This window comes from Cherax quadricarinatus, chromosome 78 (genome assembly GCF_038502225.1).
Source record: "Cherax quadricarinatus isolate ZL_2023a chromosome 78, ASM3850222v1, whole genome shotgun sequence".
NCBI lineage: Eukaryota > Metazoa > Arthropoda > Malacostraca > Decapoda > Parastacidae > Cherax > Cherax quadricarinatus.
In genome coordinates this window covers 12,620,534-12,644,462 of record NC_091369.1, presented here as the reverse complement: position 1 = coordinate 12,644,462, position 23,929 = coordinate 12,620,534, and the positions used below count along the sequence as shown (strand labels likewise).

General features: G+C 45.8%; 1 protein-coding gene across 2 annotated transcripts in view; it reads right to left on the bottom strand.

Annotated features, from left to right (window-relative positions):
- Positions 1-23,929, bottom strand: part of LOC128701516 (uncharacterized) — a 433,895-nt gene that overhangs the window by 258,873 nt on the left and 151,093 nt on the right. The window lies entirely within an intron of this gene.

Here is a 23,929-nt window from a genome sequence, read left to right as displayed (position 1 = left end):
AAGTATATTACACAACTGATATAGGATTAATAAACAAGTTTAAACAATTTTAAAGAAAGCCCAACCTGGTTATAAAGAACATTTCTGGCATCCTTAAAATTAACTTCTAACTGATTAACAATTATTTATTTAGCTTAGTTCAGTGGAGTCCCTAGGACACTCAAATTTATAAACAATTCACTTGTGTGTTAGAAAATTTACCGTGATGACAGAGAGAAATGACGAAACATGATCCCTGGAGAGTATAGAAAATGAGGGGATGAGGACCGTAGAAAACGAGAATGTAAACAAACTGAGGCAGGGATTACCAGAAGGGGAAAAGATCAACAAACACGAGTAAATCATCAAGTCAGTGACCAGTGGTGGGGAGATTATTCTTGGCAGGGAAAATATTCCCTACCATCTCCTCCCTTACTATTCCTCCTGTGCTTCTGTTGCACTTCTGCCTGTAACTGTAATTATATCTATCTCTGCTATCCTCAGATTTCCTCATACTTTTCTATAAAAATACATTTTCACAACGTGTGATAATATATATATATATATATATATATATATATATATATATATATATATATATATATATATATATATATATATATATATATATATATATACAAACAATCGCAGACGGGCGATCTTAACTGTGCAGGACAAGCCACGGGGGGGATGGGGGGGGGGGAATCTTTAGCTCAAGTACTTTCATACTTTTCAGTGGGTCATCAAGAGCTATGCAATGTTGCAAGGGAGCAACCAAAGCAGGGGCAGAGGTCTCAGAGTAGCGTAGGTGTCACCGTCCATGGTTACCCTTAGAACGTAGGTGTCACCGTCCACGGTGACACCTACGTTTAAAATTAAGTCCTTTCTAAAATTTTCTCTTATACGTTTAAAGATATATTTTTTTCATTAATGTTATTGTAAAAAAATTAATTTTGCACCAAAAGAATCTAAGAAAACTTACCTAACCTTTTTATAACAAGAACAATTTATTTTAGCCTAACCCAACTATATATATTTTAGATTTGTTTACAGTAATTTAATACTAAACACAGTGAAATATATTTTTTTCGTTAGGTTCAGAATGATTATGGCGAAATTATTGCATACACAAATTTTCACTTGTCCTATATGGCAAGATGAACGTTGCTATTTAAGCCAAGATCGCAAGTTCTGCCCATTCGGCACGACATATATATATATATATAAATATATATATATATATATATATATATATATATATATATATATATATATATATATATATATATATATATGCAATAAGATCACAGTAAACAGGTGATTTCAGAATATGCAAAACAACCACTCTGAAAGAATAGAGAAATTCCAAGCGCTTTCGTGACTACTCACATTATCATAGTTCCTTGATAATGTGAGTAGTCACGAAAGCGCTTGGAATTTCTCTATTCTTTCAGAGTGGTTGTTTTGCATATATATATATATATATATATATATATATATATATATATATATATATATATATATATATATATATATATATATATATATATATATATATATATACCCAGGAACGAGCGGTACTGATCAATAACAACACTGCGACTACCTGGCGACTACCTGGAGTCTACCTGGAGGGCATTCCGGGGATCAACTCCCCCGCGGCCCGGTCCACGACCAGGCCTCCCGGTGAATCAGGGCCTGATTAACGAGGCTGTTACTGCTGGCCGCACGCAATCCAACGTACGAACCAAAGCCCGGCTGATCCGGCACCGTCTTTAGGTATCTGTTCAGCTCCCTCTTGAAGACAACCAGGGGTCTTCCCGTAATGCCCCTTATTGCTGGTGGGAGGTTGTTGAACAGTCTTGGGCCCCGGACACTTATTGTATTTTCTCTTAGTGTGATAGGATGGATAATGAGAACATTCAAGACAAGATATGCTAAGCCAATGATGATCCTTTTTAAATCACTTATTCTCTCTAGGCTGGAATACTGCTGTACATTAACATCCCCATTCAAGGCAGGTTAAATTGCAGAGCTAGAGAATGTACAGAGAACCTTCACTGCACGTATAAGTTCCATCAAACACCTTAACTACTGGGAGCGCCTGGAAGCACTTGACTTGTACTCACTAGAGCACAGGCGAGAGAGATATATCATAATCTACACCTGGAAGATTCTGGAGGGACTGGTCCCTAATATGCACACAGAAATCACTCCATACGAAAGCAAAAGACTTGGTAGGCAATGCAACATACCCCCAGCGAAAGTAGGGGCGTCACTGGTATACTAAGAGAAAACTCAATAAGTGTCCGGGGCCCAAGACTGTTCAACAGCCTCCCACCAGCAATAAGGGGCATTACGGGAAGACCCCTGGTTGTCTTCAAGAGGGAGCTGGACAGATACCTAAAGACGGTGCCGGATCAGCCGGGCTGTGGTTCGTACGTTGGATTGCGTGCGGCCAGCAGTAACAGCCTCGTTGATCATGCCCTGATCCACCGGGAAGCCTGGTCGTGGACCGGGGCGCGGGGGCGTTGATCCCCGGAATGCCCTCCAGGTAGAATCCAGGTAGACCAGTGACGCCCCTACTTTTCACTGGGGGTATGTTGCATCGTCTGCCAAGTCTTTTGCTTTCGTATGGAGTGATTGTTGTGTGCATATTAGGGACCAGTCCCTCCAGAATCTTCCAGGTGTAGATTATGATACATCTCTCTCGCCTGCGCTCTAGTGAGTACAAGTCAAGTGCTTCCAGGCGCTCCCAGTAGTTAAGGTGTTTGATGGAACTTATACGTGCAGTGAAGGTTCTCTGTACATTCTCTAGCTCTGCAATTTAACCTGCCTTGAATGGGGATGTTAATGTACAGCAGTATTCCATCCTAGCCAAGGATTCGAACCCATGTTGTTTTGGCCCGCCTCATGGTGAGCGAAAACCACATGACGCTCTGATTAGCCAGGCTGTGGTGCATATATTGAACTACAAGCGGCAAGCACTAACAGCTTGATCGATCTAGCCAGAAAACAGGAGGCCTGATCTAGGACTGGGAACGGGGGTGGTGACCCCCTGCTTTGATAGGAGTTGGTCAGTCCCTCAGGTCTTTCTCACACCCAAACCCACTAACAAAAATTCTCAATACATTTTCAGTACTACCTGGAGGTGGTCAGTCCTTCAGTCTAAAGCAAAAGTGAGGCGTACCAGCTGGAGGTGGCGTCAAAGTTACCTTGTCTACTGTCTCTAGTGTTATACTCACCTGCATTCGACTGAAGAAGCCTGCTGCGCAGGCGAAAAGTTTCGTTGATAAAGATTCTTAAGTGTTACACATTTGTGTCTTATTCTTCAAGATGAGAGGGCAATAATTAAGTTACATTATTATTAAGTTACATTACAGTAAGTTACATTATTATTAAGTTACATTACAGTAAGTTACATTATTATTAAGTTATATTACAGTAAGTTACATTATTATTAAGTTATATTACAGTAAGTTACATTATTATTAAGTTACATTACAGTAAGTTACATTATTATTAAGTTATATTACAGTAAGTTACATTATTATTAAGTTACATTACAGTAAGTTACATTATTATTAAGTTATATTACAGTAAGTTACATTATTATTAAGTTACATTACAGTAAGTTACATTATTATTAAGTTATATTACAGTAAGTTACATTATTATTAAGTTACATTACAGTAAGTTACATTATTATTAAGTTACATTACAGTAAGTCACATTATTATTAAGTTACATTACAGTAAGTTACATTATTATTAAGTTATATTACAGTAAGTTACATTATTATTAAGTTACATTACAGTAAGTTACATTATTATTAAGTTACATTACAGTAAGTTACATTATTATTAAGTTATATGACAGTAAGTTACATTATTATTAAGTTATATTACAGTAAGTTACATTATTATTAAGTTACATTACAGTAAGTTACATTATTATTAAGTTATATTACAGTAAGTTACATTATTATTAAGTTACATTACAGTAAGTTACATTATTATTAAGTTATATTACAGTAAGTTACATTATTATTAAGTTATATTACAGTAAGTTACATTATTATTAAGTTATATTACAGTAAGTTACATTATTATTAAGTTATATTACAGTAAGTTACATTATTATTAAGTTATATTACAGTAAGTTACATTATTATTAAGTTATATTATTATCTACATTATAGTACTTTATAGCTTAGTAAGTTACATTATATTCCTAATATTATCTATCAACAGATTAAAAATCTGAAGAAATCCGGTTTCATGTCAGCTGTAAATAAGTTTTCACTTTATTTGTAAAACTAGCGTCATGTCAGCAGTTGTAAATCAAGTGTCATGTCAGTTGTAAATCAAGTATCATGTCAGTTGTAAATCAAGTGTCATGTCAGTTGTAAATCAAGTGTCATGTCAGTTGTAAATCAAGTGTCATGTCAGTTGTAAATCAAGTGTCATGTCAGTTTGTAAATCAAGTGTCATGTCAGCTGTAAATCAAGTGTCATGTCAGTTGTAAATCAAGTGTCATGTCAGTTGTAAATCCAGTGTTGTGTTAGTTGTAAATCAAGTGTTGTGGTAGTTGTAAATCCATTGTCGTGTGAGTTGTAAATCCATTGTCGTGTGAGTTGTAAATCCAGTGTCGTGTGAGTTGTAAATCCAGTGTCGTGTGAGTTGTAAATCCAGTGTCGTGTGAGTTGTAAATCCATTGTCGTGTGAGTTGTAAATCCAGTGTCGTGTAAGTTGTAAATCCAGTGTTGTGTGAGTTGTAAATACAATGTTGTGTTAGTTGTAAATCCAGTGTTGTGTGAGTTGTAAATACAGTGTTGTGTTAGTTGTAAATCCAGTGTCGTGTGAGTTGTAAATCCAGTTTTATGTCAGTTGTAAATCCAATTTATGTCAGTTGTAAATCCAATTTATGTCAGTTGTAAATCCAATTTATGTCAGTTGTAAATCCAGTTTTATGTCGGTTGTAAATCCAGTTTTATGTCAGTTGTAAATCCAGTTTTATGTCAGTTGTAAATCCAGTGTCATGTCAGTAGTGATCGCTTCACACGACTCACCAGCGCCGTACGTTATCATGACTAACTGAAGTGTCATCCGCGTCGTTCGTGACCCTCCAAATGTGACACCTGTGATCCTTGACCTCAAGTGGGTCCATTCCTGACCTCAATGGTGCCGCACTTGACCTCTAACCTTGACGTAAGAGTGCCACAAGGAAAAGCTCTATGTAAAGCCTGGTCACGGATCGGGCCGCGGGGGAATTGACCCCTGAAACCCCCTCCAGGTATGTCAACGACTTAATAAAGCTCTGCACAGAATGAAGCGTACCTTCATGAAGCTCCACGCAACCAAGACTTGCTTAAGCTCTACGCAGAGCGCAACATGACTTGGTAAGACTCTACACAGAGAGCAAAACACGACTTGGTCAAGCTCTATACGGTAAAATATGACCTGATAAAGCTCTACATATAGTAAAATGTGACTTGATCAAGCTCTATAAAGTAAAATAAGATTTCATGAAGCTCTACAGCTCTGGGGTGAATACCCATACAAGTTACAACTCTTAAAATGGAACTTTTCCCCTTTATTTACACACCCTGACTGCGTCGACCACATCTTCGTTGCGTCGACTACACCCTGGCTGCGTCGACATCTTCGTTGCGTCGACTACACCCTGGCTGCGTCGACCACATCTTCGTTGCGTCGACTACACCCTGGCTGCGTCGACCACATCTTCGTTGCGTCGACTACACCCTGGCTGCGTCGACCACATCTTCGTTGCGTCGACTACACCCTGGCTGCATCGACCACATCTTCGTTGCGTCGACTACACCCTGGCTGCGTTGATCACATCTTCGTTGCGTCGACTACACCCTGGCTGCGTCGACCACATCTTCGTTGCGTCGACTACACCCTGGCTGCGTCGACCACATCTTCGTTGCGTCGACTACACCCTGGCTGCGTCGACCACATCTTCGTTGAGTCGACTACGCCCTAGCTGCGTTGACCACATCTTCGTTGCGTCGACTACACCCTGGCTGCGTCGACCACATCTTCGTTGAGTCGACTACACCCTGGCTGCGTCGACCACATCTTCGTTGAGTCGACTACGCCCAGCTGCGTTGACCACATCTTCGTTGCGTCGACTACACCCTGGCTGCGTCGACCACATCTTCGTTGCGTCGACTACACCCTGGCTGCGTCGACCACATCTTCGTTGCGTCGACTACACCCTGGCTGCGTCGACCACATCTTCGTTGAGTCGACTACGCCCTGGCTGCGTTGACCACAAACTTCGTTGCGTCGACTACACCCTGACTGCGTCGACCACATCTTCGTTGTGTCGACTACACCCTGGCTGCGTCGACCACATCCTCGTTCGTCGATATGGATCCAAGCCAGTGCCTTGAAAGGATCAACTTCCTGGCAGCCGAAGCATGTTCTAGGCATATTCCCCTAAGAAAGAAGAAGAGCAGGAGTAAACTGGAGAGAGAAAGACGCTCCCTCAACAGAAGACGACGAAGAGTCACTGAGCTCCTCAGGAGTGCTAGAATATCTGATACACAAAAGGAGGCGCTGACCAGGGAAGTGGAAACTATCGAACTTCAGTTAAATGACTCTTACAGGAACCAGGAGAGAGAGGAGAAGCTTAAAGCTATTAGTGAAATTGAAAGAAATTCAAAATATTTCTTTTCATATGCCAAAAACAAGGCAAATGCCACATCTAGTATCGGGCCCTTACTCAGACAGGATGGGACTTACACAGATGACAACAAGGAAATGAGTGAAATATTGAAATCCCAGTACGACTCTGTGTTTAGTGAACCACTAATCAGTCTGAGGATCGACGACCCAAATGATTTCTTCATGAATGAGCCTCAAAAACTCTATAAATGTATGCCAGATTTCCGACATTACTCTAACTCCAATAGATTTTGAAAAAGCCATTGACAACATGCCCATGCACTCAGCCCCGGGCCCAGACTCGTGGAACTCTGTTTTCATTAAGAACTGCAAGAAACCCCTCTTGCATACCCTAAGTACACTATGGAGGAGGGGCTTGGACATGGGTGAAGTTCCACAGTCACTTAAAACAACGGATATAGCCCCACTCCATAAAGGTGGCAGCAAAGCATTAGCTAAGAACTATAGACCAATAGCTCTGACGTCCCATATCATAAAAATCTTTGAAAGAGTTCTATGAAGCAGGATTGCAAATCACCTGGATTCCCAAAATCTGCACAATCCAGGGCAACATGGGTTCAGGGCTGGTCGCTCCTGCCTTTCAGAACTACTGGATCACTATGATATGGCCTTGGATGCACTGGAAGAAAATCAGAATGCAGATGCAATATACACAGACTTTGCAAAAGCATTTGACAAATGCGATTATGGCGTAATAGCCCATAAAATACGTGCTAAAGGAATAACTGGGAAAGTGGGGAGATGGATCTTCAACTTCCTAACAAATCGAACACAAAGAGTAGTGGTCAACAGAGTTAAATCGAAGGCTGCCATAGTGAAGAGCTCTGTTCCACAAGGCACAGTACTCGCCCCCATCTTATTCCTCATCCTCATATCAGACATAGACAGAGATATACATCACAGCACCGTATCATCCTTTGCGGATGATACTAGGATCTGCATGAAGCTGTCATCTGCTGAGGACGCGGTTAACCTCCAAGAAGATATAAACAAAGTTTTCCAATGGGCAACGGTAAACAATATGATGTTCAAAGAGGACAAATTCCAACTACTCCGTTATGGAAAACTGCAGGAGATAATAACTAGAACAGAGTATACTACAGACTCTGGCCATACAATAGAGCGGAAAAATAATGTAAGGGAACTGGGAGTAGTAGTGTCTGAGGATCTCACTTTCAAGGATCACAACAGTGCCACGATCGCACCTGCAAAGAAAATGATAGGATCGATAATGAGAACGCTCAAAACGAGAGATGCCAAGCCAATGATGATCCTTTTCAAATCACTTGTTCTCTCTAGGCTGGAATACTGCTGTACATTAACATCTCCATTCAAAGCAGGTGAAATTGCAGATCTAGAGAGTGTACAGAGATCCTTTACTGCACGTACAAGTTCTGTCAAGCACCTTAACTACTGGGAACGCTTGGAAGCACTTGACTTGTACTCGTTGGAACGGAGGAGGGAGAGATATATCATAATCTACACTTGGAAAATCCTGGAAGGAATGGTCCCAAATCTGCACACAGAAATCACTCCCTACGAAAGTAAAAGACTGGGCAGGCGATGCAAAATGCCCCAAATTAAAAGTAGGGGCGCCATTGGTACACTATGGGAAAACACCATAAGTGTCCGGGGCCCAAGACTGTTCAACAGCCTCCCATCAAGCATTAGGGGAATTGCCAATAAACCCCTGGCTGCCTTTAAGAGAGAGCTGGACAGATACCTAAAGTCAGTGCCGGATCAGCCGGGCTGTGGCTCGTACGTTGGACTGCGTGCGGCCAGCAGTAACAGCCTAGTTGATCAGACCCTGATCCATCGGGAGGCCAGATACCTAAAGTCAGTGCCGGATCAGCCGGGCTGTGGCTCGTACGTTGGACTGCGTGCGGCCAGCAGTAACAGCCTAGTTGATCAGGCCCTGATCCATCGGGAGGCCTGGTCATGGACCGGGCCGCGGGGACGTTGATCCCCGGAATAACTTCCAGGTAACCAGGTAACTACACCCTGGCTGCGTCGACCACATCTTCGTTGCGTCGTCCACACCCTGACTGCGTCGACCACATCTTCGTTGCGTCGACTACACCCTGGCTGCGTCGACCACATCTTCGTTGCGTCGACTACACCCTGACTGCGTCGACCACATCTTCGTTGCGTCGACTACACCCTGGCTGCGTCGACCACATCTTCGTTGCGTCGTCCACTCCCTGGCTGCGTCGTCCACACCCTGGCTATGTCGACTACACCCTGGCTGTGTCGACTACACCCTGGTTGCGTCGTCCACACCCTGGCTGTGTCGACTACACTCTGGCTACGTCGTCCACACCCTGGAGGTTACCTGGAGGTTATTCCGGGGATCAACGCCCCCGCGGCCCGGTCCATGACCAGGCCTCCCGATGGATCAGGACCTGATCAACTAGGCTGTTACTGCTGGCCGCACGCAGTCCAACGTACGAGCCACAGCCCGGCTGATCCGGCACTGACTTTAGGTATCTGTCCAGCTCTCTCTTGAAGGCAGCCCCTGGCTGCATCGCCCACACCCTGGCTGCCTCTCCACTCTGGATGCCTCCACACCCTGGCTGCCTCTCCACTCTGGATGCCTCCACACCCTGGCTGCCTCTCCACTCTGGATGCCTCCACACCCTGGCTGCCTCTTCACTCTGGATACCTCTACACCCTGGCTGCCTCTTCACTCTGGATGCCTCCACACCCTGGCTGCCTCTTCACCCTGGATGCCTCCACACCCTGGCTGCCTTTCCACTCTGAATGCCTCCACACCCTGGCTGCCTCTTCACTCTGGATGCCTCCACACCCTGGCTGCCTCCACACCCTGGCTGCCTCTTCACTCTGGATGCCTCCACACCCTGGCTGCCTCTTCACTCTGGATGCCTCCACACCCTGGCTGCCTTTCCACTCTGGATGCCTCCACACCCTGGCTGCCTCTTCACTCTGGATGCCTCCACACCCTGGCTGCCTCTTCACTCTGGATGCCTCCACACCATGGCTGCCTCTTCACTCTGGATGCCTCCACACCCTGGCTGCCTCTTCACTCTGGATGCCTCCACACCCTGGCTGCCTCTTCACCCTGGGTGCCTCCACACCCTGGCTGCCTTTCCACTCTGGATGCCTCCACACCCTGGCTGCCTCTTCACTCTGGATGCCTCCACACCCTGGCTGCCTCTTCACTCTGGATGCCTCCACACCCTGGCTGCCTCTTCACTCTGGATGCCTCCACACCCTGGCTGCCTTTCCACTCTGGATGCCTCCACACCCTGGCTGCCTCTTCACTCTGGATGCCTCCACACCCTGGCTGCCTCCACACCCTGGCTGCCTCTTCACTCTGGATGCCTCCACACCCTGGCTGCCTCTTCACTCTGGATGCCTCCACACCCTGGCTGTCTCTCCACTCTGAATGCCTCCACACCCTAGCTGCCTCTTCACTCCGGATGCCTCCACACCATGGCTGCCTCTTCACTCTGGATGCCTCCACACCCTGGCTGCCTCTTCACTCTGGGTGCCTCCACACCCTGGCTGCCTCTTCACCCTGGATGCCTCCACACCCTGGCTGCCTTTCCACTCTGGATGCCTCCACACCCTGGCTGCCTCTTCACTCTGGATGCCTCCACACCCTGGCTGCCTCTTCACTCTGGATGCCTCCACACCCTGGCTGCCTTTCCACTCTGGATGCCTCCACACCCTGGCTGCCTCTTCACTCTGGATGCCTCCACACCCTGGCTGCCTCTTCACTCTGGATGCCTCCACACCCTGGCTGCCTCTTCACTCTGGATGCCTCCACACCCTGGCTGCCTCTTCACTCTGGATGCCTCCACACCCTGGCTGCCTCTTCACTCTGGATGCCTCCACACCCTGGCTGCCTTTCCACTCTGGATGCCTCCACACCCTGGCTGCCTCTTCACTCTGGATGCCTCCACACCCTGGCTGCCTCTTCACTCTGGATGCCTCCACACCCTGGCTGCCTCTTCACTCTGGGTGCCTCCACACCCTGGCTGCCTCTTCACTCTGGATGCCTCCACACCCTGGCTGTCTCTCCACTCTGAATGCCTCCACACCCTAGCTGCCTCTTCACTCCGGATGCCTCGACACCATGGCTGCCTCTTCACTCTGGATGCCTCGACACCCTGGCTGCATCTTCACTCTGGATGCCTCCACACCCTGGCTGCCTCTTCACCCTGGATGCCTCCACACCCTGGATGCCTTTCCACTCTGGATGCCTCCATACCCTGGCTGCCTCTTCACTCTGGATGCCTCCACACCCTGGCTGCCTCTTCACTCTGGATGCCTCCACACCCTGGCTGCCTCTTCACTCTGGATGCCCCCACACCCTGGCTGCCTCTTCACTTTGGATGCCTCCACACCCTGGCTGCCTCTTCACTCTGGGTGCCTCCACACCCTGGCTGCCTCTTCACTCTGGGTGCCTCCACACCCTGGCTGCCTCTTCACTCTGGGTGCCTCCACACCCTGGCTGCCTCTTCACTCTGGGTGCCTCCACACCCTGGCTGCCTCTTCACTCTGGGTGCCTCCACACCCTGGCTGCCTCTTCACTCTGGGTGCCTCCACACCCCGGCTGCTTCACATACTTTTCTCGCAGCCTGGCCCTTTGACCTGACCTCCGGTGTGACCTTCACGAGTAATGGCACTGAGGGAGAGATTTGTTCTGACCTCAGGGGAGGGGCAAGGGGAATGCAGAGTGAGGGAGATCACATGTGAGAAGAACATAAGAAAAGACGAGCACTGTAGGAGGCCTACTGGCTCATGCTAGGCAGGTCTAACTCACACCCACTTATGTACTGTGGAAAATTACACTTGTGTACAGTTCAGGACATTTATTAAAGGAAACATTTCGCCACGATTGGCTTCTTCAGTCCTAATACAAAGCTAAAATAGGTTATAGTAGACAGTGCAGGTAACCTGAATCAAAAGTGAGGTGAGGCAGGAGGTACCTCAAATTGCAGAAAATATGTTGGACAGATAAATAAGAGCATAAGAATGGAGATAAATGAGACACTTGTATTGAGTCCAACAGTCTTGATAAAAGTGATGGACTGAACACATCGACTCCACCCTGAGGGACTGATTACCTCAAATTCCTCCTCATGTTCCACCTTTCTCTGCAGTGAACTGAAGAAGCCACTGGCTTCTTCAGTTTAATGCAGATAAAGATACCTAAATGTTGCAAATGTTCAAGAGCCTCCCACCAGCCATAAGGGGAATTACCAATAGACCCCTGGTTGCCTTGAAGAGGAAGCTGAACAGTGCCAGATCAGCCGGGCTGTGGTTCGTACGTTGGACTACGTGCGGCCAGCAGTAACAGCCTCGTTGATCAGACTATGATCCACCAGGAGACCTGGTCATGGACCGGGCCTCGGGGGCGTTGATTCCCTGAATGCCCTCCAGGTAGACTCCAGATAGCAGTTTCTCCAAAATACCTCTTGTCGCATCCACAACATGATATTATGTATACTCCTGCGCTTGTCGAAGGTTATTTCTTGTGTATATCAAGGGTATATAATACCGACAAGATGATGAATTAGACACATGTTTAGCATCTGGGTATCTTTATTCTGCAGACGTTTCTCGCCAACCAGTGGCTTTATCAAGACCTCTCCAGTCTCCTGTATTGTATTGATAAAGCCACTGGTTGACAAAACGTCTTCAGAATACAGATACCCAGATGTTACACCTGTGTCTAGTTCTTTCTTGTGTTTCTGCACCAAGTGTTTGAAGAGGAAAATTTGGTGACTACTTTGATGGTTTGGTTGTTAACCAGTTTTGGCCACATCAGACGCCACGAAACGATGCTGTTGCTGATATGCTGTAGGAGAGCTCTTTAAGTTTATCTTAGTGTAAAACTAAATCTTTTTAATCCCCTCCTCAGTTAAAAAAGTATAACAATCCATACTTACATATACCTGGAGGTTACCTGGAGGTTATTCCGGGGATCAACGCCCCCGCGGCCCGGTCCATGACCAGGCCTCCCGATGGATCAGGGCCTGATCAACTAGGCTGTTACTGCTGGCCGCACGCAGTCCGACGTACGAGCCACAGCCCGGCTGATCCGGCACTGACTTTAGGTATCTGTCCAGCTCTCTCTTGAAGGCAGCCAGGGGTTTATTGGCAATTCCCCTAATGCTTGATGGGAGGCTGTTGAACAGTTTTGGGCCCCGGACACTTATGGTGTTTTATCTTAGTGTACCAATGGCGGGGCGGCATTTTGCATCGCCTGCCCAGTCTTTTACTTTCGTAGGGAGTGATTTCTGTGTGCAGATTTGGGACCATTCCTTCCAAGATTTTCCAAGTGTAGATTATGATATATCTCTCCCTCCTGCGTTCCAACGAGTACAAGTCAAGTGCTTCCAAGCGTTCCCAGTAGTTAAGGTGCTTGACAGAACTTATACGTGCAGTAAAGGATCTCTGTACACTCTCTAGATCTGCGATTTCACCTGCTTTGTATGGAGATGTTAATGTACATACATACACTTTTGGAATAGATTTTGAGCAATTTATAGGTACGGGCACATATGGCTCCACAACCCTCCCAGAAATCCAACTTAATGAGCCACTGATTACGAAAAGGTAAACAAGGGAAATACGGATGGCTGTGACGTCACGGGGTAACCCAAGCACTAGTGGGGTCCTCAAGCCATCTGTTCCTACATCAATATTCTCCCTCCCTCCCTCACACACGAATCTCTCACACACTCCCTTACTAACACTCTTCCTCCTTTATACAAGCCTCTCTTACACTCTCCCTCCCTTAAACATGCCTCTCTCACACTCCCTTATTAATACTCTTCCTTACACACGCCTCTCTCACACTCTTCCTCCCTTACACACGCCACTCTCATACCCTCCCTCCCTTACACATGCCTCTCTTACACTCTCCCTCCCTTACACACGCCTCTATCACACCCTGCCTCCCTGATTCACACTCTCTTCCTCGCACGCTTCCTCTCACACATTTCCCCTCACTGTCCCAGACACACTAGGTCACTCACTCTCCTCATACCTGCCAAGATACTCAGTCACCCTCTCTCTCTCTCACACACACTCTCCTCCTTCCTCCATACTCCTTAATTATCCCTTCCTCCCACTCTCCTTCCTGCATACCCTCACAGATATATTTCCTCCATTACTTCCCTTCCTTCTCTCCCTCACTTCAAGTGTTGGTGGGTGACGAAGTGTACCAGCCGTGACCCTGGCTATAAAATGAACGAGAAATGTGTTGAAAATAGTAGCAGGAGGAAGAGGAAGAAGAGGCGGAGGAGGGAGAAGGAGGAGGAGGAGGAGGAGGAAGAGGAGGGAAATGAGGGGAAGAAATAAGAGGGTCGGGATGGCCACTAAGGGGATCTGGTGTGAGACATTAACACCTCGACACCCCTCATCACTACCCCATGCACCTTCCCCTCCCATACACAATCCCCCACACCCCTCACTTCCCTACTCCTACCCCAATATTAACCTTCCCCTATTCTATCTCCTCCCCCTACCCTAGTGCTACCAGTCCCTCCCAGATCACAAATCAGAGCCAACAACCCCACCCCCCGTCTGCACCCAACATCCCACTCCTATTTTGCACCCCACTCCCAATTTGCATCGCCAACACCCCACCACAAACACCGTACCAATATTATTCACTTAAACAGTAATGTTACCAACATTATCCAGTAAAAAATTAATAACACTTAAGATTACCCAAATAATTTAACTTAAAGTTAGCCAAACACTTTAACTATAAGTCACTCAAACAGTTTAACTTTTAGTTATCCAAACAATCTAACTTTAAGTAAGTGCATCAAGACACTTATTTACCTAAATCTTGTGGCATCTATCCTTATTTGCGTTAAGGTAAACACTGAGGTAGGAAGCACTGGAGAAGAGGGTAGAGAAATGGGGGTACGGTCATGAAGATGGTTATTTTGGGTATATTGGCACTCACACCTTGGGTAACCTGAACCATGGAGAGGACATATGTGCCTCTGATTGGGGGTAAGGAGGGCAAGGAGGGTGGAGTAGGGAGGGGGGGTAAGGAGGGTGGGGTAAGCTGAGTGGAAAGTTCTGTTGGGAAAGTTTCTTAGGTCTAAGGCCTACACTACAAGAGGGACATAAAGACAACCATTCACTTGTACATCAAGAACACTTTAATCCCTAAAGTGTGTGTGTGTGTGTGTATATATATATATATATATATATATATATATATATATATATATATATATATATATATATATATATATATACATATATACATACATACAAAGATATACACCACACATCTTAGTATAAAGACAAAATTATACAGATATCTCCGTACATACAAAAAAATATACGTGTGTATAATTCTTCATCTCTTTATATACACAGTGACATACAGGCATGTCAGTATATACACAGAGATAGACAATTATCTCTGCATATACACAAAACTTGGAGGTATCTCTGTAAACACACAAATATGTGAATATATTTCCTACACAGCTTCAGACAGAGGCACGAGAGCTATACCTGTCCAGCCATGATAAGAGGAAAACAAGTGGGGAATTTTATCTTACCTTATCACGACTTAGGGGAGGGAGAGCTAAAGATATAGGGGAAAAGAGGGCAAGACTTAGAGAGGGAAGACAGATGGAAGTGAAGGGTTGAGGGGAGAGGAAGTGGAATGTGGGAGAACTGGTAAAAAAACGAGAGAGAGAGAGAGAGAGAGAGAGAGAGAGAGAGAGAGAGAGAGAGAGAGAGAGAGAGAGAGAGAGAGAGAGCAAGGATGACAATTAACTTCATTAGGTATACCCGGTACCTAATGAATGTAATCTGAGTGTCTTGCACAATATATAACATTCCAGCAGGTACTGCTGGAATGTTGCATATAGGTACCTGCTAATACACACGTACCTATTTTCACTGCTAGGTGAGCAGGGGCAGCAGGGTGTCAGGTAACCTGCCCACATGTTCCCTCAGTACCAGAGAACTGAATCCGGGACCTGAGGGATGAGAGGCAAGGGGTTGGGGGGATGGTTGGAAGTACTAATGTGGGAAATGTATGAGGGGAAAATGAGGGCATATACTGTTACCCTTCCCCTCTTTCCCCACCAAGAAAACCTCCATTCCCACCACCACTACCACGGCAACCACAGTGTCAGGGGCCCAAAACTGTTCAACAGCCTCCCATCATACATAAGGGGGATCTGGACAGATACCGAACATCAGTACCTGACCAGTCGTGCAGTGGCTCGTACGTTCGCTTGTGTGCCGCCAGCAATGACAGCCTGGTTGATCAGGCCTTTGTCCACCGTGAGGCCTGGTCATGGAGCGGGTCGCACGGGTGCTAACCCCCGGACCACCCTCCAGGTAGACTCCAGGTAGAATGGAGGGACTGGTCCTCAACCTGCACACAGAAATCACTACATTTGAAGACAAAAGAGAGACCTGGCAGACAGTGCGATACACCTCCGGTGAAAAGCTGCGACTAATAACATAATGAGAGAGAACTCAATAAGTATAAAGGGACCTCGACTCTTCAACACCCTCCATCCCTCGAGGAAGGTTCCTTGATACTGGTGAGGGGCTCTTGATATAGGGAATTGGATCTGCACTCCAGTTCCCTGAACTGAGCCTGAATGCTTTCTGTCCCCCATTCCCCGGCAATATATAATCCCTATAGGTTTAGCGCTCCCCATAATAATAATCATAATTCCACACCCTGCCATCATGTATAAGGGAGATAACCAATAAATTCCTGTTTGTCTTTAAAAGGAAACTCGATAAATTCCCCAAGTTGGTTCCTGATCATCCGGGCTGTGGTGCATACGCTGAACTGCGAGAGGTGGACACCAACAGCCTGATCAATCAGGCTAGCAACCAGAAGGCCTGGTCTGAGACCGGGCCGCGGGGGACGGTGACCCCCGGAATCGACTACAGGAATACACAAATAACCCGCATATAGCAGAGATAGTGACTTTGTAAATGGTGCAAGAAAGACCGAAACGTCGTCGTAAGCTTCTCTCATGTTATTGTGCCTTTCTCTCGGCTACAGGAAACGTGATATAAACATGTGTTCAAAAGTTGTTTAATGTCCCAGGATGTAAGACACTCACGTCCGTGTTGCTCCTGGAATAAAAAAAATATTCACAGTAACCATTTTGAAATCCCAGGATATAAGGCGTTGTCATCTGTGTTTCTCCTGGGAGAAGTACGAGTATCTCTGGGAGAGGGGTGTCTTGAAGTACAACCTGGATGGGTGGGTTGGTGGTATGGTGGGTGGGTGGGTAGGTGGTATGGTGGGTGGGTGGTATGGTGGGTGGATGGTATGGTGGGTGGGTGTGTGGGTGGGTGTGTGGGTGGGTGTGTGGTTTGGTGGGTGGGTGGGTGTGTGGTATGGTGGGTGGGTGTGTGGGTGGTATGGTGGGTGGGTGTGTGGGTTTGGTTGGGTGGGTGGTATGGTGGGTGGGTGTGTGGGTTTGGGTGGGTGGGTGGTATGGTGGGTGGGTGTGTGGGTTTGGGTGGGTGGGTGGGTGGGTATGTGGGTTTGGGTGGGTGGGTGGTATGGTTGGTGGGTGTGTGGGTTTGGGTGGGTGGGTGTGTGGGTTTGGGTGGGTGGGTGGGTGTTTGGGTGGTATGGTGAGTGGTGCAGTAATTACTCTTGAAAATAATGAGGTGTGTGTAAGGTGTGCCGGTGCCCCAGTAACCCTGGCGTTAGGGATGGGGGAAATGGGGGTTGGGAAGGGGATAGGGGAGGAGGGAGGGCAAGAGGGGAGGTGTGAAGGGAAAATGGGGATTGGGAAGGGGAGAAAGTGATAAATAGCAGCCGAAAGATAGTGAGCGTAGTGATAAGCTGCAGAGGGAAGGGTGAGAGAGAGAGAGAGAGAGAGAGAGAGTTCATGGTTTTATAACCGGTTCAACGTAAATAAAGAAATTTTATTTAATATTTAAAATTGTCTTAATAATAATAATAATGATAATAATAATAATAATAATAATAATAATAATAATAATAATAATAATAATAATAATTCAAACTTTCGTTTGCACACCGCGGAACAAGAGCATCACATACCCTAGAGTGGGACCGGGTCGCACAAGTACTACACGTAACTTACCCTCACGAGCCAATACCTACCTGGAGGTTACCTGGAGGTTATTCCGGGGATCAACGCCCCCGCGGCCCGGTCCATGACCAGGCCTCCCGATGGATCAGGGCCTGATCAACTAGGCTGTTACTGCTGGCCGCACGCAGTCCGACGTACGAGCCACAGCCCGGCTGATCCGGCACTGACTTTAGGTATCTGTCCAGCTCTCTCTTGAAGGCAGCCAGGGGTTTATTGGCAATTCCCCTAATGCTTGATGGGAGGCTGTTGAACAGTTTTGGGCCCCGGACACTTATGGTGTTTTCTCTTAGTGTACCAATGGCGCCCCTACTTTTTATTGGCGGCATTTTGCATCGCCTGCCCAGTCTTTTACTTTCGTAGGGAGTGATTTCTGTGTGTGCAGATTTGGGACCATTCCTTCCAAGATTTTCCAAGTGTAGATTATGATACATCTCTCCCTCCTGCGTTCCAACGAGTACAAGTCAAGTGCTAACATGGAATGAAAAATCAATTAAAACTTCTGACTATTGAAAGTCAAACCACTTCGTGTTAACTTAAGGAAATTGATTATAATTTCACACACGACCTGGAGTCACAGACCGGGCCGCCGGTAAAGTGTATTGGAGAGTTATTATTGAAAGAATTTAGAGTATGATGGAGAGTAGGATAGCAGATGAACAAGGAGACTTTAGGAAGGATAGGGGGTGTGTAGACCAAGTGTTTACAGTGAAACATATAGGTGAACAGTATCTAGATAAGGCTAAAGAGGTTTTTGTGGCATTTACATAAGAACATAAGAACGAAGGAACACTGCAGAAGGCCTACTGGCCCATGCAAGGCAGGTCCAAGTCTCCTACCGGCTTAAGCCAATGCACCCAACCTAGTCAGGTCAGGTCACATTGACTTAAGGGAGGAACACGGCAACCGACCTGGTAGCACAAGCTATCAGGTTCAACTCACACCCACCCACATCTACTCATGTATTTATCCAACCTATTTTTAAAGCTACACAACGTTCTGGCCTCTATAACGGTATTTGGGAGTTTGTTCCACTCATCCACAACTCTATTACCAAACCAGTACTTTCCTATATCCTTCCTGAATCTGAATTTTTCCAACTTAAAACCATTGCTGCGGATTTGGAAAAGTCGTATGATAGGGTGGATAGGGGGGGCAATGTGGCAGATGTTCCAAATGCATGGAATACGAGGTAGGTTATTAAAAGCAGTGAAAAGTTTTTACGAGGATAGTGAGGCTCAGGTTAGAGTATGTAGGAGAGAGGGATATTATTTCCCAGTAAAAGTAGGCCTTAGACAAGGATGTGTGATGTAACCATGGTCGTTCAATATATTTATAAATGGAGTTGTAAGAGAAGTGAATGCTCGGGTGTTGGGGTTAAAAGATAAAGAATCTAGCACAAATTGGGAGTTGCCACAGTTGCTCTTTGCTGATGACACTGTGCTTTTGGGAGAGTCTGAAGAGAAGTTGCAGAGGTTGGTGGATGAGTTTGGTAGGGTTTGTAAAAGAAGGAAATTAAATGTGAATATAGCAAAGAGTAAGATGATGAAGATAAAAAAAAAATTAGGTAACAACAGATTGGATGTCAGATTGGAGGGAGAGAGTATGAAGGAGGTGAATGTATTCAGATATTTAGGAGTGGACGTGTCAGTAGATGGATCTATGAAAAATGAGGTGAATCATAGAATTGACAAGGGGAAAAAAAGATGAATAGTGCACTGAGGAGTCTGTGGAGACAAAGAACTTTGTCCATGGAAGCAAAGAAGAGAATGTATGAGAGTATAGTTATACTAATGCTCTTACATGGGTGCGAAGCATGGGTGGTGAATGTTGTAACAAGGAGAAGACTGGAGGCAGTGGAGATGTCGTGTCTGAGGGCAATGTGTGGTGTGAATATAATGCTGAGAATTCGTAGTTTGGACATTAGGAGGAGGTACAGAATTACCAAAACTATTATCCAGAGGGTTGAGGAGGGGTTGTTAATGTGGTTCGGACATGTAGAGATGATGGAACAAAATAGAATGACTTCGAGTGTATAAATCTGTAGTGGAGGATGGCGGGGTAGAGGTCGGCTTAGGAAGGAGGGGGTAAAGGAGGTTTTGTGTGCGAGGGGATTGGACTTCCAGCAAGCATGTGTGAGTGTGTTAGATGGGAGCGAAGGGAGACAAATGGTTTTTAGGACTTAGACGTGCTGTTGGAGTGTAAGCAGAGTAATGTTTATGAAGGGATTCAAGGAAACCGGCAGGCCGGACTGAGTCCTGGAGATGGGAAGTACAGTGTCTGCACTCTGAAGGTGGGGTGTTAATGTTGCAGTTTTATAACTGTAGTGTAAGTGCGCCTCTGGCAAGACAGTAATTTAGTGAATGATGGTGCAAGTTTTTCTTTTTCGGGGCACCCTGCCTTGGTGGGAAACGGCGAAACGGCCGATGTGATTAATATATATATATATATATATATATATATATATATATATATATATATATATATATATATATATATATATATATATATATATATATATATATATATATCAACAGCTCACGTCAACGACTCATCATCTCAACGAAGCATCACGTCAGCGACTTATCAAGTCAACGACTTCCGCCGACACGGCTATTTTCGCCTCTGATGGAAGAGGGAACGACAACCCTTAAAGAAACGACAACCAGAGTGGTGCCACGGGTGGTAAATCAGACCTAAATGAGACATCTGAGTAAGTGAGAGAGAGAGAGAGAGAGAGAGAGAGAGAGAGAGAGAGAGAGAGAGAGAGAGAGAGAGAGAGAGAGAGAGAGAGAGAGAGAGAGAGACATGGGTACCAACGTGGGTAATCCGATCATCACCAGATATTTACCCTGGGAGTTCCTGCCTATTTTTAGTACTGCTCGAAAGCGCTGAAAAGATTTCTTACATTGAATTTTTAACTTTACTATTAATTTATAAAATCAATAATAATAATGATAATAATAATATTGTTATTATTATTATTATTATTATTATTATTATTATTATTCCGTGATGATCACACAACAGTATCCTTCCCTGTCTTCCTCCTCTTCCCTATAACCCCCAACCTTCCTCCCCACCACACTATTCCCACATTCCTCTTCACCCCCAACCATCCCCACCTCCCCAGCTATTCCCACTCTTTCCACCTCTAATGTAAGGGACCTGGGAGTAGTAATGTCTGAGGATCTCACTTTCAAGTATCACAACAGTGCCACGATCGCACGTGCAAAGAAAATGATAGGATGGATAATGAGAACTTTCAAAACGAGAGATGCCAAGCCCATGATGATCCTTTTCAAATCACTTGTTCTCTCTAGGCTGGAATACTGCTGTACATTAACATCTCCATACAAAGCAGGTGAAACCGCAGATCTAGAGAGTGTACAGAGATCCTTTACTGCACGTATAAGTTCTGTCAAGCACCTTAACTACTGGGAACGCTTGGAAGCACTTGACTTGTACTCGTTGGAACGCAGGAGGGAGAGATATATCATAATCTACACTTGGAAAATCTTGGAAGGAATGGTCCCAAATCTGCACACAGAAATCATCCCTACGAAAGTAAAAAGACTGGGCAGGCGATGCAAAATGCCCCCAATAAAAAGTAGGGGCGCCATTGGTACACTAAGAGAAAGCACCATAAGTGTCCGGGGCCCAAGACTGTTCAACAGCCTCCCATCAAGCATTAGGGGAATTGCCAATAAACCCCTGGCTGCCTTCAAGAGAGCTGGACAGATACCTAAAGTCAGTGCCGGATCAGCCGGGCTGTGGCTCGTACGTTGGACTGCGTGCGGCCAGCAGTAACAGCCTAGTTGATCAGGCCCTGATCCATCGGGAGGCCTGGTCATGGACCGGGCCGCGGGGGCGTTGATCCCCGGAATAACCTCCAGGTAACCTCCCCAACCCCCCACCTCACCACCTCCCCAACTAACCCCACATCATCTCCCCACCTCACCCTACTCTTCCCCTCGTCTCTTCAAGGTTATTTTGATCTAAATTAATCCTTTTCTAATATATAATGAATGCAATTTCTTTACAATGACTGTGCAACTCCCATACAATGACTGTTCAACTCCTTTACAATGACTGTTCAACTCCCATACAATGACTGTTCAACTCCCATACAATGACTGTTCAACTCCTTTACAATGACTGTTCAACTCCTTTACAATGACTGTTCAACTCCTTTACAATGACTGTTCAACTCCTTTACAATGACTGTTCAACTCCCATACAATGACTGTTCAACTCCTTTACAATGACTGTTCAACTCCTTTACAATGACTGTTCAACTCCCATACAATGACTGTTCAACTCCTTTACAATGACTGTTCAACTCCTTTACAATGACTGTTCAACTCCTTTACAATGACTGTTCAACTCCTTTACAATGACTGTTCAACTCCTTTACAATGACTGTTCAACTCCTTTACAATGACTGTTCAACTCCTTTACAATGACTGTTCAACTCCTTTACAATGACTGTTCAACTCCTTTACAATGACTGTTCAACTCCTTTACAATGAGTGTGAACTCCTTTACACTGTATGTGTAATTACTTTACAATGTGTAACTTATTTATAATGAATGTGTAACTTTTTTACAATGAATATGTAACTCCTATACAATGAATGTTGTGAGGGGAAATGGATGGTTAATTTCCCCAGATAGTGAAGAAGGAAGCAACTGCTGAGGGGGAAGTGAGAGAGGGTGAGGGGAATATGGTGAAGCTGAGGGGAAATGAAGGAGGGAAAACAGGAAGAAGGGAGCTTATACGAGAGTGGGGGGACATCTAGGAAGCTTATGGGACAGTGAAGACCACTAGGGAGCTTATACGAGAGTGGGAGGACCTCTAGGGAGCTTATGGGACAGTGAGGACCACTAGGGAGCTTATACGAGAGTGGGAGGACCTCTAGGGAGCTTATGGGACAGTGAAGATCACTAGGGAGCTTATATGAGTGGGGGACCTCTAGGGAGCTTTCGGAAGTGAGGACCACTAGAGAGCTTATAGGATAGTGGGGACAACGAAGGAGCTTATAGGAGAGTGGGGACCACTAGGGCGCTTCTAGGAGAGTAGGGACCACTAGGGAGCTTATAAGAGAGTGGGGACAACTAATGAGCTTATAGGAGAGTGGGGACCACGGAGCTTATAGGAGAGTGGGGACCACTAGTGAGCTTATAGGAGAGTGAGGACCACTAGGACATGGTCTCAGACGCACTGGAGCAGAGACTGAGGTCTGGTCTGGGACCATGACCCTGGGAACACCCTCCAGGTACACTCTAAGTAGAGGTGACAGGGGGGAGAGAAGGCAGGGTTGAGGGGAGGGATCAAGGGAGAGTTGACTGGAGGGGTGAGGGGAGGAACGATAAGAGAAGTGAAGGGAGGTGGTGAAATGAGGAGTGAAGGGAAGGGTGAAGAGATGGGTGAGGGAAGGGGTGAGAAGAGGGGTGAATGGAGAGGGTGTAAGTTAGCAAGAAACATCAAGGAGAGGCACTGACCATCACACTGACCAGAATGTTAAAGCAAGAGGGAACATCCGGCTGCCAGACTCCAAGAAAAGAGGGGAAGATGAGGGGAAAAAGTCGATGATGGGAGAGATCTGGAACCCCCCATCACCCACATTTAAGGTGAGGGAGCAGAGACCCCCCATCACCCATTAAAAAAAACGAAATTAAGAATGATAGGGAAACGCTATGATTGAGAAATGAAGACCAAGGAAGACCAGCTCTAATTCCTCGGATCAAAGGCTCACCCAGGACATCCCTGTCAAGCCCTCAAGAATTTGTTCTCAACTTTTTTGGAAATTTCTTGGGATGACATGAAAAAAGTCCTCCCCCAGGATGCGACTCACAACACATAGGTATCTATCCACTGCTAGGTGATAAGAGAGGCTGGGGAGAGGAGGGTAGAGTAGCAGATATTGAGAAACATCACCCCCTACGTTTCGCCCCGCCCAGGATTCGACCCGGGTAGCTTCGGTTCTAAGCCCAAAACACGTGCAACGTTTCGCTCTACACAGCGAAACGCTGCACGTGTGCCTTTTCTTCAGAGCTCCTCAAGTTGAAACAAAATGTTAGGCGAAGAGAAAATGAAGAAGACAGGAAGAAGAAAATGAA